This window comes from Ovis canadensis, chromosome 5, assembly GCF_042477335.2.
Source record: "Ovis canadensis isolate MfBH-ARS-UI-01 breed Bighorn chromosome 5, ARS-UI_OviCan_v2, whole genome shotgun sequence".
In the NCBI taxonomy this organism is placed as follows: Eukaryota; Metazoa; Chordata; class Mammalia; order Artiodactyla; family Bovidae; genus Ovis; species Ovis canadensis.
This window is the reverse complement of record NC_091249.1, coordinates 38,831,780-38,846,644: the sequence shown is the minus strand read 5'-3', so window position 1 is coordinate 38,846,644 and position 14,865 is coordinate 38,831,780.

The window sequence follows — 14,865 nt, the reverse complement described above, 5'->3', positions numbered from 1 at the left end:
CTGCTCTTAAGAAGGATCATATGTGAAAGATAAATAACCCCAAGATAATAGGAGGGAGCTGGACTGACTTGAAACAGCCACAGTTGTACCAAAACCAGGGAATGCCACAGTCCAAGTGAAGCAGGGAAGATGGGGTTTTCATTTGAAGAAAGAGTGGCTATCATCCAAAGAAACTATGTGATGCGTGTAGGATATGTTGGTGTATCCAGTGTGTTATTCTTCAATGATGCATGGTGTTCACAGGCATTCAGCGAGAAAGACTACATTCAGGATCTGGCTCCAATAAGCAGAGCTAAGTCATTGTGTACATGACCAGCCAACTCTTCCTATTTTCCTACATGTTTCAGCCTTCTTCTGTTAGAGGAAAATACTGTAGGCTCCAAATAAGAGTACCCTGCGGGCACATCAATGACAGGCAGGGGCGTCTCAGGAGGTGATAGCTCGAAGATAGAGCAGTTTCAATCAACCACAGTCCAACTCCATCTCCAAATTAACTTTAAAATATTGGGTCTGTGGAAGAGTCATTTTTTCAGTCAGAACTTGGTCTATCAAAGAATGGCATTTCCTTTTTCCCTCTTGACTTCACTGAAATGATCAGTTCTGAGAGAAGAAATGCTTTAGATCAAAAGAATATCAAGTGTTCAGAATGACTTACCCAATGTAAATCATTCCCCCCAAAGCTTGATGTTTTATATACTTCACATTGAAAACCTTCTTAATGTACATTCTTACCAATCTGAGTGTGCCCTGGGATATTTAATTTCACTCCATCCATCAGTCTAACGTATTTTTATTTACTAAACACCTTTGGATCAGACATACCGACTAGAGCCATTCTGGAGAGAGCTGAGGAGTGAGTGGGAGATGACACTGGAGAACAGTGATAGTGGGCAACCCCTTCAAGAAGTCTGGTTGTGATACAAACAGCCCATGCATCTCAATATTCCAAAAATAGCACAATCAAAAAAATAAGCAGTTCAGTTCAATTGCTCAGTCATGTCCGACTCTTTGTGACCCCATGGACTGCAGCATGCAAGGCTTCCCTGTCCATTGCTAACTCCAGGAGTTTACTCAAACTCATGTCCATTGAGTCAGTGATGCCATCCAGCCATCTCATTCTCTGTCATCTCCTTCTCTTCCTGCCTTAATCTTTCCCAGCACCAGGGTCTTTTCAAATGAGTCAGTTCTTCGTATCAGGTGGCCAAAGTATTGGAGTTTCAGCTTCAGCATCAGTCCTGTAATAGACATTTCTCCAAAGAAGACATACAGATGGCCAACAGGCACATGAAAAGATGCTTATCATTGGTAATTATTAGAGAAATGCAAACCAAAACTACAGTGAAGTATATCACCACACACAGGTCAGAATGGCCATCATTAAAAAGTCTATAAGTAATTGCTACAGAAGGTGTAGAGAAAAGCAAGCCCTTCCATACTGTTAGTAGGAATGCCAGCTGGTGCAGCCATGGCAGACAACAGTCTGGAGGTTATTTGAAAAACTAAAAATGGAGCTATCACATGATCCAGTGATCTCACTCCTGTGCATATACCCAGAAAAGATGAAAACTCTAATCCAAAAAGATGCATGCATCCCTGTGTTCACAGCAGCACTATTTACAATAGCCGAGACATAGAAGCAACCTAAACACTCACTGAGAGATGAATGGATAAAGAAGATGTGGGGTATATATACACACACACGCACATATATACAATGGAATATTACACAGATGTAAAAAAGAATGAAATCATGCAGCAACATGGATGAACCTAGAGATTATCATACTAAGTGAAATAAATCAAACAGAGAAAGACAAATATCACATGATATCACTTATATGTGGAATCTAAAAAAATATGATTAAAAGAACTTATTTACAAAACAGAGAGAGATTCACAGACTTGGAGAGCAGATTTGTGGTTGCCTGGGGAGGGGAGAGGGAAGGATAGATTGGGAGTTTGGAATTGACAGATACACTCTACTAATGTCAAATGGATGGACAATAGAGACCTATCGTATAATATACAGACTAGGGAACTGTATCATCTTATAACAATCTATAATGGACAGAAGCTGAAAAAGAATCTATCAATCTAAGTCATTTCGCTGTACACCTGGAACTGGCACAACGTTGCGGATCAACTATACTCAGGAAAAAAAAAGATCTGATTGTGAATGTAAGTTGAGGGTGATAGCTGGAGGGGGCTGGGGGATGAATAAGGTAGTTTCTTTGTCAATTTGTTTATAAGCAAGGCTTATGCACATCTGTAGCTGTTAAGAATGAGCACCAAGGTGTATGAAGACACGGAAGATCCGATGATATGATCAGCAGGGAAAAGTCCCTGGCAAGGTAGGCAAAAACAAAACCCAGATCATAGAAGGGCAAAAGGGAGGGGCAAGCCGTGTGCAGAAGGGGGCACTTCTTCCATTGTGACAGCAAGGGATGGAGAGCAGGGCAGAGGCCAAAGCTAGTGACTCTGTGCCCTTCAGGCTCGGAGTCTGAGGAGCTCTGGTCTCAGCTGTGTACCTGAGTGAGTTCTATTATCTGGGACTGACAGGCCACTGCCAGGAAGGAGAGGAAACAGCAAAAGGAGCACAGAAGAATTGCGAGGCCCTTCGAAAACTCAGTTTAGACCTCGATACAAGACAATACAGTGCCATGAGAAGCGCAATTTTGAGAATTTTCTCGCACAGAATTCAGTCCCATCATTGTTGGGTCCAGAGGGACAAGGACCAAGGGAAGCCTGGTGCAGGAGGTGGCAAGGGTGATGAAGGAACACTGTGCGGGATACTGAGAAGACAGGTGAAGCGACAGGACCACACAGTCACAGTGGACAGAACTGACTGGCCTCATGGAGCTGGCATCATTCACACAACCTCGCAGTTAACAAGCAAGGAAACAGGCTCAGGGAGGCTATGCTTAACACTGATTTTTCTGATGACTATGTCAACAAACAAATCGTCGCAATGTATTTCCTAGTTACCCATATGAACTTTGTAATAAATGAGGATTTGATGGTGGGGCAAAACCTTGGCTTCAAATGGATAAACAGACACAACAGTATGTAATAAGAGAAAATAAAACTATAAATCTTTATATTTTAATAGACCAAAATTATGCTGAGTCAATGGGACCATATATGTGTTATGCATATTAACTTTACGAAAGGCTTTCATATAACTCAGTGTACCCAAGGAATAAAATTTAATTCTTATGCATCATAAATTTGTTCTGATTAATGTTCTAGCTACTTTCCCTAGAATATAACCTCTGTAAGAATCAGAATTTTGTCTTTCTTACAATGGTATCCCCACAACCAGAACAGTACCTGGATGAGTAGGTATTCAATAATATTTGTTGAAAAAATTGAATACATTAAATGGGGCTGACTCTTCCCCTTGACCTCTTTACAACACCTTTAAGTCAAAATTGGATTAATTTTGTGCCCATTCTCACCCCACATGCTCCCATCTCCACAAAAGAATGGGATCTCCCTTTGCATTGCCTGCTTCAGTTAAAGATGTTTCCATCTACCTAGACATCAGAGTGAAAAACCAGGGAATCAGCTATGATCCCTCCCTCATCTCCATTTCTAAGACGAGTTGGCGCCCATATCCTGTCACTTCTGTCTTGGAAAAAGTTGGATCCGTGTTTTCCCCTCTCATCATTCCTGCAGTCTTGCACTATGCACGTCTTCTCATTTCTCAACTAAGTTATTGTGTTGGTTCTCTATTTAGGTTCCCTGACCCAAATTTCCCTCCCAGCGGTCCAGGGTTATTTCTAAATGTCCATCCACTGGCTAAAAATATGACCCATTATTTTCTTCTGAATAAATTTCCTTTGCATGGCCTTTAAGAGTTTCACAATCTTATCCCTTGCTAGGCTTGGGGTTCTGTCTCTTTCCACTTTGCACATTTGCCACTCAGGATGGGTCCAATACTTTTTTTTTTTTTAACCCAGTCTTTCCTCATATAGATGTCCCAAAATTCTCCTACCGCAGAGCTTATGGGCTACTCTAACTTTCCTCTTTTAAATCCAGGTAGAGTAGACCCTCCTGACTCTTCCTGGACTAAAATTTAGGTTCAACTCTCCAACCCATACTTTTAATTTTATGCTTTTTCTCATGCTTCTGCTTAGAAACTCTTGCTTCCTAGCCCATCTCATAAAATCATAATTATCCTTCTCATTTTCTTCTATTATTAACACATCTTCCAATGAGTTTCTTCACTTGAAATTAAAATGGTGACTAAGCAACATCTTTGCTAATAGTATTTCTCAAAAAAACCCTCTAATCCTAAAAAGATACAGAACAACATTAGTGATATGAGTTTCATAGAAACTAGTGTTCTTGCCTGGAGAATCTCAGGAACGGGGAGCCTGGTGGGCTGCCATCTATGGGGTCGCACAGAGTCGGACACGACTGAAGCGACTTAGCAGTAGCAGCAGTAGCAAAATTAAATTAATATTTAAACATTATATAATAATAGACATAAAATATAAAAAAGTAAAATCTTTTACTTTCCTTGTAATTAAAGTAAGTCTAAATAACTATGAGATTTTTATACACCATTTTAATAAATAATAGACATAAAATATAAAAAATAAAATCTTTTACTTCCCTTGTAATTAAAGTAAGTCTAAAAAACTGAGATTTTTATGTACCCTTGTAATTAGATTAAAACAAGTCTATATAACTATGAGATTTTTATGTACCTTTCTGGTTGGCAAAATATAAAAGCTTGATTTTAAAAAACAGGATAGGCTGGGCAATAAGCACTCAAATACCTTCTGAGACTGAGTTGGTACACCTTTTGTGATAACATCTTTCAACATCGCTCATTATTAGAGAAATACAAATCAAAACTACAATGAGATATCACCTCACACTGGTCAGAATGGCCATCATCAAAAAATCTACAAACAATACATGCTGGAGAGGGTGTGGAGAAAAGGAACCCTCTTGCACTGTTGGTGAGAATATAAATTGATAGCCCCCCTATGGAAGATTGTATGGAGATTCCTTTAAAAACTAGGAATAAAGGTATCATATGACCCAGCAATTCCACTACTAGGCATATACCCTGAGGAAACCAAAATCGAAAACAATGCATGTATCCTAATGTTCACTGCAGCATTATTTACAGTAGCTAGGACATAGAAGCAACCTAGATGTCCATCAACAGGTGAACGGATAAAGAGGCTGTACTACATATGTACAATGGAATATTACTCAGCCATAAAAAGGAATGCATGTGAGTCAGTTCTAATGAGGTGAATGAACTTGGAACCTATTATGTAGAGTCAATAAGTCAAAAAGAGAAAAACAAATATCGAATAGTAATGCACATATGTGAAGGATGGTACTGATGAATCTGTCTGCAGGGCAGCAATGAAGATGCACACATAGAGAGATTTATGGACACGGGGTGTGGGAGGAAGGAGAAGGGGGGACAAACGGAGAGAGTAACTGGGAAACATATACACTATCATGTGTCAAATAGATAGCTAATGGGAATCTGCTGTATGACTCAGGGAACTCAAACAGGGGCTCTTCCACATTTGTAAAGACAGGTGCCAGTTGGCATTGACAAGACTGTTTCTTTTGTGGGTCTCTCTAACTCTTCAACTGTCTCCATTTTCATTTTCCCATTGAAATTCAAACAGCAGTAGGGTCCTAATAGGAATGGATATATACTTAAATACATAAATCTTGTTCATTTTGGTTTTGTGCCATGAATGTGTTTCTTCTGGACAATGTGTTTTGTGTTTCTGGAAAAAATCAAAGAAAAAAAATCTTATTAAGGGTTCAAGTGAACAAGCTGTCTACAGCCAGAGGATTTGGAAAGGCTGCTCAGGAAATGTGAAACAGTGTTTGTCTTCGGGCAACATGCGTTTATACGTATGTTCTGAACTTACTAGAGAAGATTTGAAGAAAGTGGTTGGGAGGCTAGGAACATTTCTTCTGCAGTCTGCTTATCAGTGACAGCAGCAAAGGGAAGCTTGGAGAGCAAAGTTCCCTCACCCCGCCAAGCCACCCAGATGAAAATATGAGCTAACTTAACACAGTGTGCTTTCCATGCAAACACAGGTCTAAACCAGTGCCCTGGCCCCACCCTGCCAGCTGGCTTACTTGCCCCAAAGCCTCTTATCTAGAAATTCTGGAGCCACTACTGAGGCTAATTAAGACCTGAGTGTTACATCTCTAATATCATGGGAGGATCAAATCATAGGAAGTAGAGTCTCTTGGACTGCAAGGAGATCCAACCAGTCCATTCTAAAGGAGATTAGTCCTGGGTGCTCACTGGAAGGACTGATGTTGAAGCTGAAACTCCAATACTTTGGCCACCTCATGCGAAGAGTTGACTCATTGGAAAAGACCCCGATATTGGGAGGGATTGGGGACAGGAGGAGAAGGGGACGACAGGGGATGAGATGGCTGGATGGCATCACTGACTCTATGGACTTGAGTTTGAGTAGACTCCGGGAGTTGGTGATGGACAGGGAGGCCTGGTTTGCTGCGATTCATGGGGTCGCAAAGAGGCAGGCATGACTGAGGGAATGAACTGAACTGAACTGAATAAGAAGTGAGTGAGGGAGATCTGGCCTTTTGAGTTGTGTTTTATTTTTAACTTGAAGAGGACAACATACACCTGTAATTGGTTTTTAATAATCACATTAAACCAACAAATTTATTCTTTTTCATTTTAAATTGATTTTCCTTTTCCATATATTGGATGGTCAAACTGTTGAGTGAAGATTGGAAATAAAAGCAAAAATAAACAAACGGGACCTAATTAAAATTAAAAGCTTCTGCACAACAAAGGAAACTATATGCAAGGCGAAAAGACAGCCTTCTGAATGGGAGAAAATAATAGCAAATGAACCAACAGACAAAGAATTAATCTCAAAAATATACAAGCAACTCCTGCAGCTCAATTCCAGAAAAATAAAAGACCCAATCAAAAAGTAGGCCAAAGAACTGAACAGACATTTTTCCAAAGAAGACATACAGATGGCTAACAAACACATGAAAAGATGCTCAACATCACTCATTACTAGAGAAATGCACACAAAACCACAATGAGGTATCATTTCACGCCAGCCAGAATGGCTGCGATCCAAAAGTCTACAAGCAATAAATGCTGGAGAGGGTGTGGAGAAAAGGGAACCCTCTTACAGTGTTGGTGGGAATGCAAACTAGTACAGCCACTATGGAGAACAGTGTGGAGATTCCTTAAAAAACTGCAAATAGAACTGCCTTAGGACCCAGCAATCCCACTGCTGGGCATACACACCGAGGAAACCAGAATTGAAAGAGACACATGTACCCCAATGTTCATCGCAGCACTGTTTATAATAACCAGGACATGAACGCAACCTAGATGTCCATCAGCAGATGAATGGATAAGAAAGCTGTGGTACATATACACAATGGAATATTACTCAGCCATTAAAAAGAATACATTTGAATCAGTTCTAATGCGGTGGATGAAACTGGAGCCTATTGCACAGAGTGAAGTAAGCCAGGAAGAAAAACACCAATACAGTATACTAATGCATATATATGGAATTTAGAAAGAAGGCAACGATAACCCTGTATGAGAGACAGCAAAAGAGACACAGATGTATAGTACAGTCTTTTGGACTCTGTGGGAGAGGGAGAGGGTGGGATGATTTGGGAGAATGGCATTTGAAACATTTATAATATCATATATGAAATGAATCGCCAGTCCAGGTTTGATGCAGGATACAGGATGCTCGTGGATGGTGCACTGGGATGACCCAGAGGGATGGTACGGGGAGGGAGGAGGGAGAGGGGTTCAGGATGGGGAACATGTGTACACCCGTGGCGGATTCATGTCAATGTATGTCAAAACCAATACAATATTGTAAAGTAAAATTAATTATTAATTAATTTAAAAAAAAAGCCTGTAGAGTGACAGCTGTTTTCTTGCTCCTAAGCAAGACATTGGCTCTTTCTCATGGTTACAGTCTAACAAGCATTCCTGCATCCTCCTTGAATTGGTCTGCAGTAAACCCTCAACATAGTCATATACTCTCAGTTCTTTTTTCCTAGGGTCATGAAAGAACTTCATAATAGATGGAATACAGAGGAGTTCAGCCTTTGTCCAACTTGGGAGTGAAATCTGAATTCCCTGGTTTTCTGAGTCTGTTTCCATATCCATATTTTTCCTGTCTCAATCTACATTCAACTCCTCCTTTGGCTGTTCATATCTGACCCTGCCTCTCTGGCCTTCATCCTTTTTCTCTGGATGGTCTGGGTCACTTTCCTTTCTGGAGCCATGGTGGCATAGACACTAAGAGCCCAAACCCGGAGCCAGCCTCTGGGATTCAAAATCTATCTTTACCACTTAGTAGGTATGTCCTCTTCCCTAAACTCTGTCATTCACCTTGGCCAATTTTTTGCTTCCTCAACTGCAAAATAAGGATGTTAATAAGAGTGCCTACCATGTAGAATTCTTACAAGATTCTCAGAAGTTAATATGTGTAAAGTGCTTAGAATAGTGCCTCCCATGGAGAAAACACCAAAGAAGAGTCAACTGTCAGCATGACTTCAGAGACAGTTCATTTTGGGAAGAAAGGCAGTGTCCATTGTGGAAACTAGGAAAACTTTAGTTACATAAATTTCACATGGAAGCTGGAACGTACATTAGAGCAACTCACAGCCTACTCTGAGATAAGAGCTTCTATGTAAACATTGAAAATACTTATTTATCTCTTACCTTGAATTTATTTGGAAGTAGTAAGTACAGATTGCCTTATTGTGCCTAGCATTTGAGCCAGAATTTCTACCTACTATTTCACCTTCATGTCACTCCCGGCCTGGCCACAGCCCACAGTCCAACCACAGGGGCTGGACGCTGACTGCATTTGGCTTATTACTAGGGGTCCACTCTGACCTAGGCAGTCACAGCCCCGGCTCACCTCTGTTCTGGAGACTTTATGAAAGACAGTTAGCCTCAGGGATACGACAATACAGAAAGAACTGGTTTTCCTGGGAAGTTGTGATTTCACTAGCCCCGAGAGAACCTTTCTCTTCTGCTGAGCAGTACCTAATTTCCATCATTAAAAATTCATCCTCTTGGCCTTAAGTTTCTTCAGCTTGTAAAAATCAAATTACCAAATGATTAATTTATGACTTGGGTTAGAGATACACAAGACCCAGGAGAGGTGGAAGAGAGACAAGGTGGAGGGAAAGGAAACGTATCTTCATCTCCTCAGTAATTCATTTTCCTAAAGTCAGTTCTATTCCCTACCCTGAATCAAGGCTGACAGCTAAGGATTTTCTCAGCTAAGAAAATTTTCTTGTGACGAATATCTCAAGACAGGATTCCAAAAACCCAAATAAGACCCTTCAAATCTTGAGTCAAAATAAGATCACCTGAACTTTTTACAGTTGGCCAGACATCTGCACTTACTCAGAAAACAGCAACAACTGGAGAGAAAAAAAGGAATTTTTATCCACCTTTTCTGATAACATTTGCCAACTGACTGTGAAGCGAAAGTTTATGGCTTTAAGGCTGGTTGTAAAATAAAAGCCTTTGGATTATACAGTGTAGTATCAATATTACTGCCCAAGTCTGCCTCTCTGTGATGTAGTTTCATGATCTCATTAAATCCCCTTATCTCCAGCAGGTGTAGAGCCATCAGGAACCTTTTGTGTAGTTGGGCAGGTTATTCTGTGAACAAGGACTTCCAGCCGAGGGGAAGTATGGACTAGTATCCAGATACATCCTGCTCACCTAGCTGAGCATCTCGACTCAGGAAAGGATACTTTAAAAATTATCTCAAAAGAATACTCTCATGGCTAACGTAAAGATGCCACTGTCTCCGTGGGGCGCCTTTTACTAATTCCTACAAAGGTGCTCCTTGGGGTGCAACAGCAATCTTGGTGGGCATTTTTGAGCTGCCCAGAGCTCCAATGCCTTTACTGAAGCTGAGGGAATTCTCCATTATGTAGGAAGGTCTTCAAGAAAAGCAGGGGACTTCCCTGGTGATGCAGTGATTAAGAATCTGCCTTACAATGCAGGGTTGACTCCTGTCAGGGAATTAAGATCCCAGTTGCCACCGAGCAACTAAGCCAACGCATTGCAACCAACAGCCCATACGCTCTGGAGCCTGTTCACAGCAATGAATGACTCCGCTTGACCCAGTGAAGATCCCCAGGGCGGCAACTAAGACCCGACATAGCCAAATGAATGAATGAGTAAGTAAAATTTAAAAAAAAAAGAAATGAAAGAAAAGAAAAGCAGAGCCATTGGGCCAAGCAGGCCAGATGACTTTCCAGGCTCACGTGCAGCTGGAGTGCAGGAATGACCAACCAGATGCGTTCTCTGCACTGTCAACTGGGAGCTGGAGATGCGCAGAGAAGACCAGGGATGGTTCCTAGAGGCAGGAGCAAATTCTGATTTCCAAAGCAGCATAGGCAGAGGAGCAGAAGCTGTGTGGAGCATCCTCTGAACTACTTCTGTCAAGTATTTGGTTGCGGTTCTGGCTGCTGCAAAGTCTCCCTTGTGTCCAGTCTGTTTCCCAATTTAATTCTCCAAGTTTCTTGGCAGGAAACTCTTTTTGTATTTAAATTGGTCTTAGTGGTTTGCAAATAAGACCTATACATAGGGATTAGCACTTGGGAGTGCTTTGATTCTTGTATTTCCCATCTTTTAGAGTTAAAAATTATTCTAGAAAGGTTATCAGACTCCTCGCCTTCCTACCACCACACATATAGGTGTACCTACTTCTGGGTTAAACACTCATCTGGTTTTGGATCCAATTCTCTCTCAGCATCTCAGAATCTCAACTACTCACTTCCCTTGTATATTTAAACTTGCCCTCTCACTAAATCCTTCCTGTCAACATTTCAATATGATCACATAGCTCCCGGTTATAGAAAATGGTTTGCCCTGAGCCCACATGCCTGGGTAGCTATTGCTACATCTCACCAATCAGGAGGCCAGAGAAATTTCCGTCCCAGGGACAGGTTCTAGGTTTGTCAGGAGATTCTGAAGGTTGTAAATATTTATAGTATCAACAATAAGCATTTGGTGAATTAGAATCTCTAGGAATAGGACCCAAGATGCCCATTTTAAACTTTTCATACCAGAACTCAAAGTAATTACGTCTAAAAACTTGCATCTTAATTTCTGGAAATTTTTCCACCATTTTTACCTCAGGTACTGCTTCTCCTTCATTCTCTCTCTTTCTGGAGAACATGTTAGACTTACATTCGAGAAGAAATGATGAGAGACAAGGGGTTCCAGAAGAGGCAGACTTGGAACCGAATGTCTGGAGCTCTTGTGGAAGCTACTCTCATTGAAGACAAGCTCATAGACCAAAATCACAAGGCACAAATAACTATGCTTCTTAAGCTTTCTTCTATATTTCCCATCCCTTCCTTTCTGTAAGTCTTCAAGAATCCCAAGACTGTCTATCAATGTACTAAGTCTCTTATCTGCTGTATCTGTTCTATAGTTATAACCTACACATCTTTCAATGATCATAGTTTTTATTTTCAAATGTTTGCTTGGTTCTCTGGTATACTTTTTTCTTTTTCTCTATAAGGGCTTATTCTTGTCATAAGATTTTCAAACTTATTTTTGAACAGTCAGTCAGTTCAGTCGCTCAGTCATGTCCAACTCTTTGCGACTCCATGCATTACAGCACACCAGGCCTCCCTGTTTGATTCCTCTATTATCAAAAATTCCTGGGCATGAGTTCTATTTGTTGTGTACACTGACGTCCTCTCTCTCATTGCAGTAAGTCAACTTCTGTGCTTTGTGATTTCACCTGTGAACATCCCAGCTTCAGTGGGAATGACTTCCATGGGAGCTGCAAACACTCAGTTTCAAGTTGGCCTCTTGGAACTCATTATTTCTGAACCATTTACAAAATATTTTTGGCTAACAGCTTCTGTTTGAGAAGATAAGTGTGAATCACAATCACACACCCTACGTGGATGCTGGATTTGAGGCTCATATTTCTCCAGACTGTCTCTTTGCCACCCGTTCCCTACATTTTTGCATTATCCCTGAGCTGGTAGGTGTGTAGCTTTAGCCATTTGTTCCCAACTGAAAAGCCCCTTCTAGCTTAAGGGAAGAAGAGCCCCATTCCAGCTCCTTATTGTGCATAAGAGTTACAAGGTTTGACTATTTCTAACTGACAGTGACAACTTTCATCTCCACTCCTGTTCAAGATTAGTGGCTTTGACTTCCCATTGCATTTTTCAGACCCAGATATTTCACTTTTCTGATTTGGAACTTTCTATATATGTTTTTATATCTGTAATGTATTTTTCTGGGTTACCCTATGACTTGAGCAGCAAGAACGTGTCCCCAATTCAATCTGTCATCTTGATCCAGTCTGGATTGCTATTTTAACAAGCTCAGTAGGCAATTCTTACCAACACTAAAGTTTGAGAATCAAACATCACATCTGAGTCACTGCATTATGGAATTTGATACTTCCATTTCTACCAATGCCCCCACCCTAAACCACCCCACAAACACAAAGCCAATCACTTGAAGTATTGCTTCCTAAATATTTTTGTCTTCCTATTACTCCTTAGTTCATTTGGGCCACTGAAATGCTTTCCTACTGAAATCCCTGTATCTACACATTCTCCCTTAAAATTCTACTCACCTCAGGCCATGAGGGTGATCTATAGCTTACATTTGTCCAAGCCTAAAATTCTTCCATTCTTTGGAAGATAAAACCAAAATTTCCCAGAACTACATAACAGATTATCCATAATCCAGTCTATCGTTCATGCTTTTAACTTGATATCTTGAGCTTGACTTCATGAGGATTTCTACATAGACAATGTTTATGAACCTCAGTCTTGTAAATAATGGAATGACCTTGTCTATGTACCCCTTTCTTCCTAACTTATCTCATTCCTATTCATGTTTTAAAGATTCAGTTAAGGCAATATATCTTCTAGGCAACTTTCTTTGACCCTCCAGGCAGGCTTAAGGGTCCCTCCTCTGTGCTCCCAAAGGATCCTATACATACTCTGTCACAAACATTGAAATTTGTTGTATATGCTTCTCTCATAAGACATGAGCTTCTGAAGAGAGGAGATGATGTTTCATCTTTGCACCTATAGCGTCTGGTTTAGACTAGTACTTAGTAGATAATGTTTGTTGAACTAAATTATTATTGATGATCTCAGAAATCCAGCCTTTTCTAATGAGCTTCATTCTTTCTTAAACTTGTATCTACTTTGGAACATTTAACCTGGTCAGAAAAATATGTTCTCCAAAGTCTTAGACCAAAAAGTTTTCCAGTAGCTTATGCACTTGGAAAATTGGGATTAGTCCAGGAGAAACATTCAACCCTTGTTGATAGGCTCTTTGGCTCTCCCAGGTTGATAGAAATGCCACGTCTTGTATAATTTCTTATCTAATTTACAGTTTTTCCCCTTATTTACTCTATCACAGAAGATAGTAATTACAATCACATTGGAAAATAAAGAGATTGAGAAAAGAATAGAGAAGCGACTGGTTATCTTTTTTCCTCTCCTTAAAATTATGCACAGTGTGACTCCAGTTTCAGACAGAAAAAAATAAACAGAAGCAATACAAAGGATGAAAGACTGTTAACTACACCGCACATTAAGCCTTTTTTAGATGGTTTAAGTTTCCTCCTTTTCATATACTGGAATTCACTGAATTACTTTGAGGTCACATATGGTATCACCCGCCTTAATGCACAAAAATTAGGCTAGCCAGCAAGACTTTTGATGCATTTTGTGCCACAAAAATGACGTTTCTTTTTTTTTCCTGCCGTGTGCGTGCGTGCGTGCGTGTGTGTGTGTGTGTATGTGTGTGTGTGTTAAGTGCACACTGGGATTATCAAGGGATTTAAGAAGCACGATTTCCTTTAAAAAAAATCTTGAATGACTTTTTAAAAAAGAAAAATAAATTGTAACTTTTAAACTGAAAAAAAGGAGATTTTCATAAAGTGTCCTTTTCATAGCATCTGTTCCCTAGCTCATGGCGAACATTTGAGGCTCAAAGCATTTAATCAGGATGAGTTAATTCATCCACATGTAAACCCTGAGGTGATTTTTAAAATTCCGTTTGTCATTAGAGTATGAGTATCAAGGCACTCGCCTCAGATTAGTGTGTTGTTAACAGACTTAGGAACAGAACTTAGAATTTTCCTGTAAGATTTCTTTGAGGCTTATGAAAGTTGATGAAATAACTTTGAACAATGCAATGAGTGTGAAAGCAGGTACAGGAATTTTCCTTAGCTTTTATAACTTGCGAAGAGTTTCAAGGGAGCTCAGAAACCCAAAGAACTGGGTCTTTTTTTTTCCAAGTCTGGCAGGAGGGAGTGCCGGAGTGCTGAATGCCTTGGCGTCTTTGGCACTTTCCTGTCTCTTCACATTTACCCCAAGAAAGGAAGCCAATGCACTTCATAAATTCCCTAAGTGAAGTGCCATAGGGTAGCATGATCTCCAAAACCAGACACTCCTTTGTTCCAATTGGTTGGGACTAGTCCCTTTCTTTCTACAGCTGAAACTAGTCAACTGAAAAAAAAAAAATAGCAGATGTTATGTGGACTGAACCCCATGGAAACCTTCCCATCTTCAGCTTACAGTAGTTGGGGCTGTCCCAATTCCCCAACTCACATTACTGCCTGGCCTCAGGAATATGAGCACAAAAATGTCCACAGGACACTCATACTGTCTTTGTGGCCAGCATCTGGCTCCTGTCTTAGATTCTCCTTTGGTCAATCCAAAACCATCTTAAAGATGTTACCATCAGAAGCAACCAGAAAGCTTAAAAACCAGATTACCAACCTCACACCCACACTCTCTCCCATTCTGATTGAGTGGAAG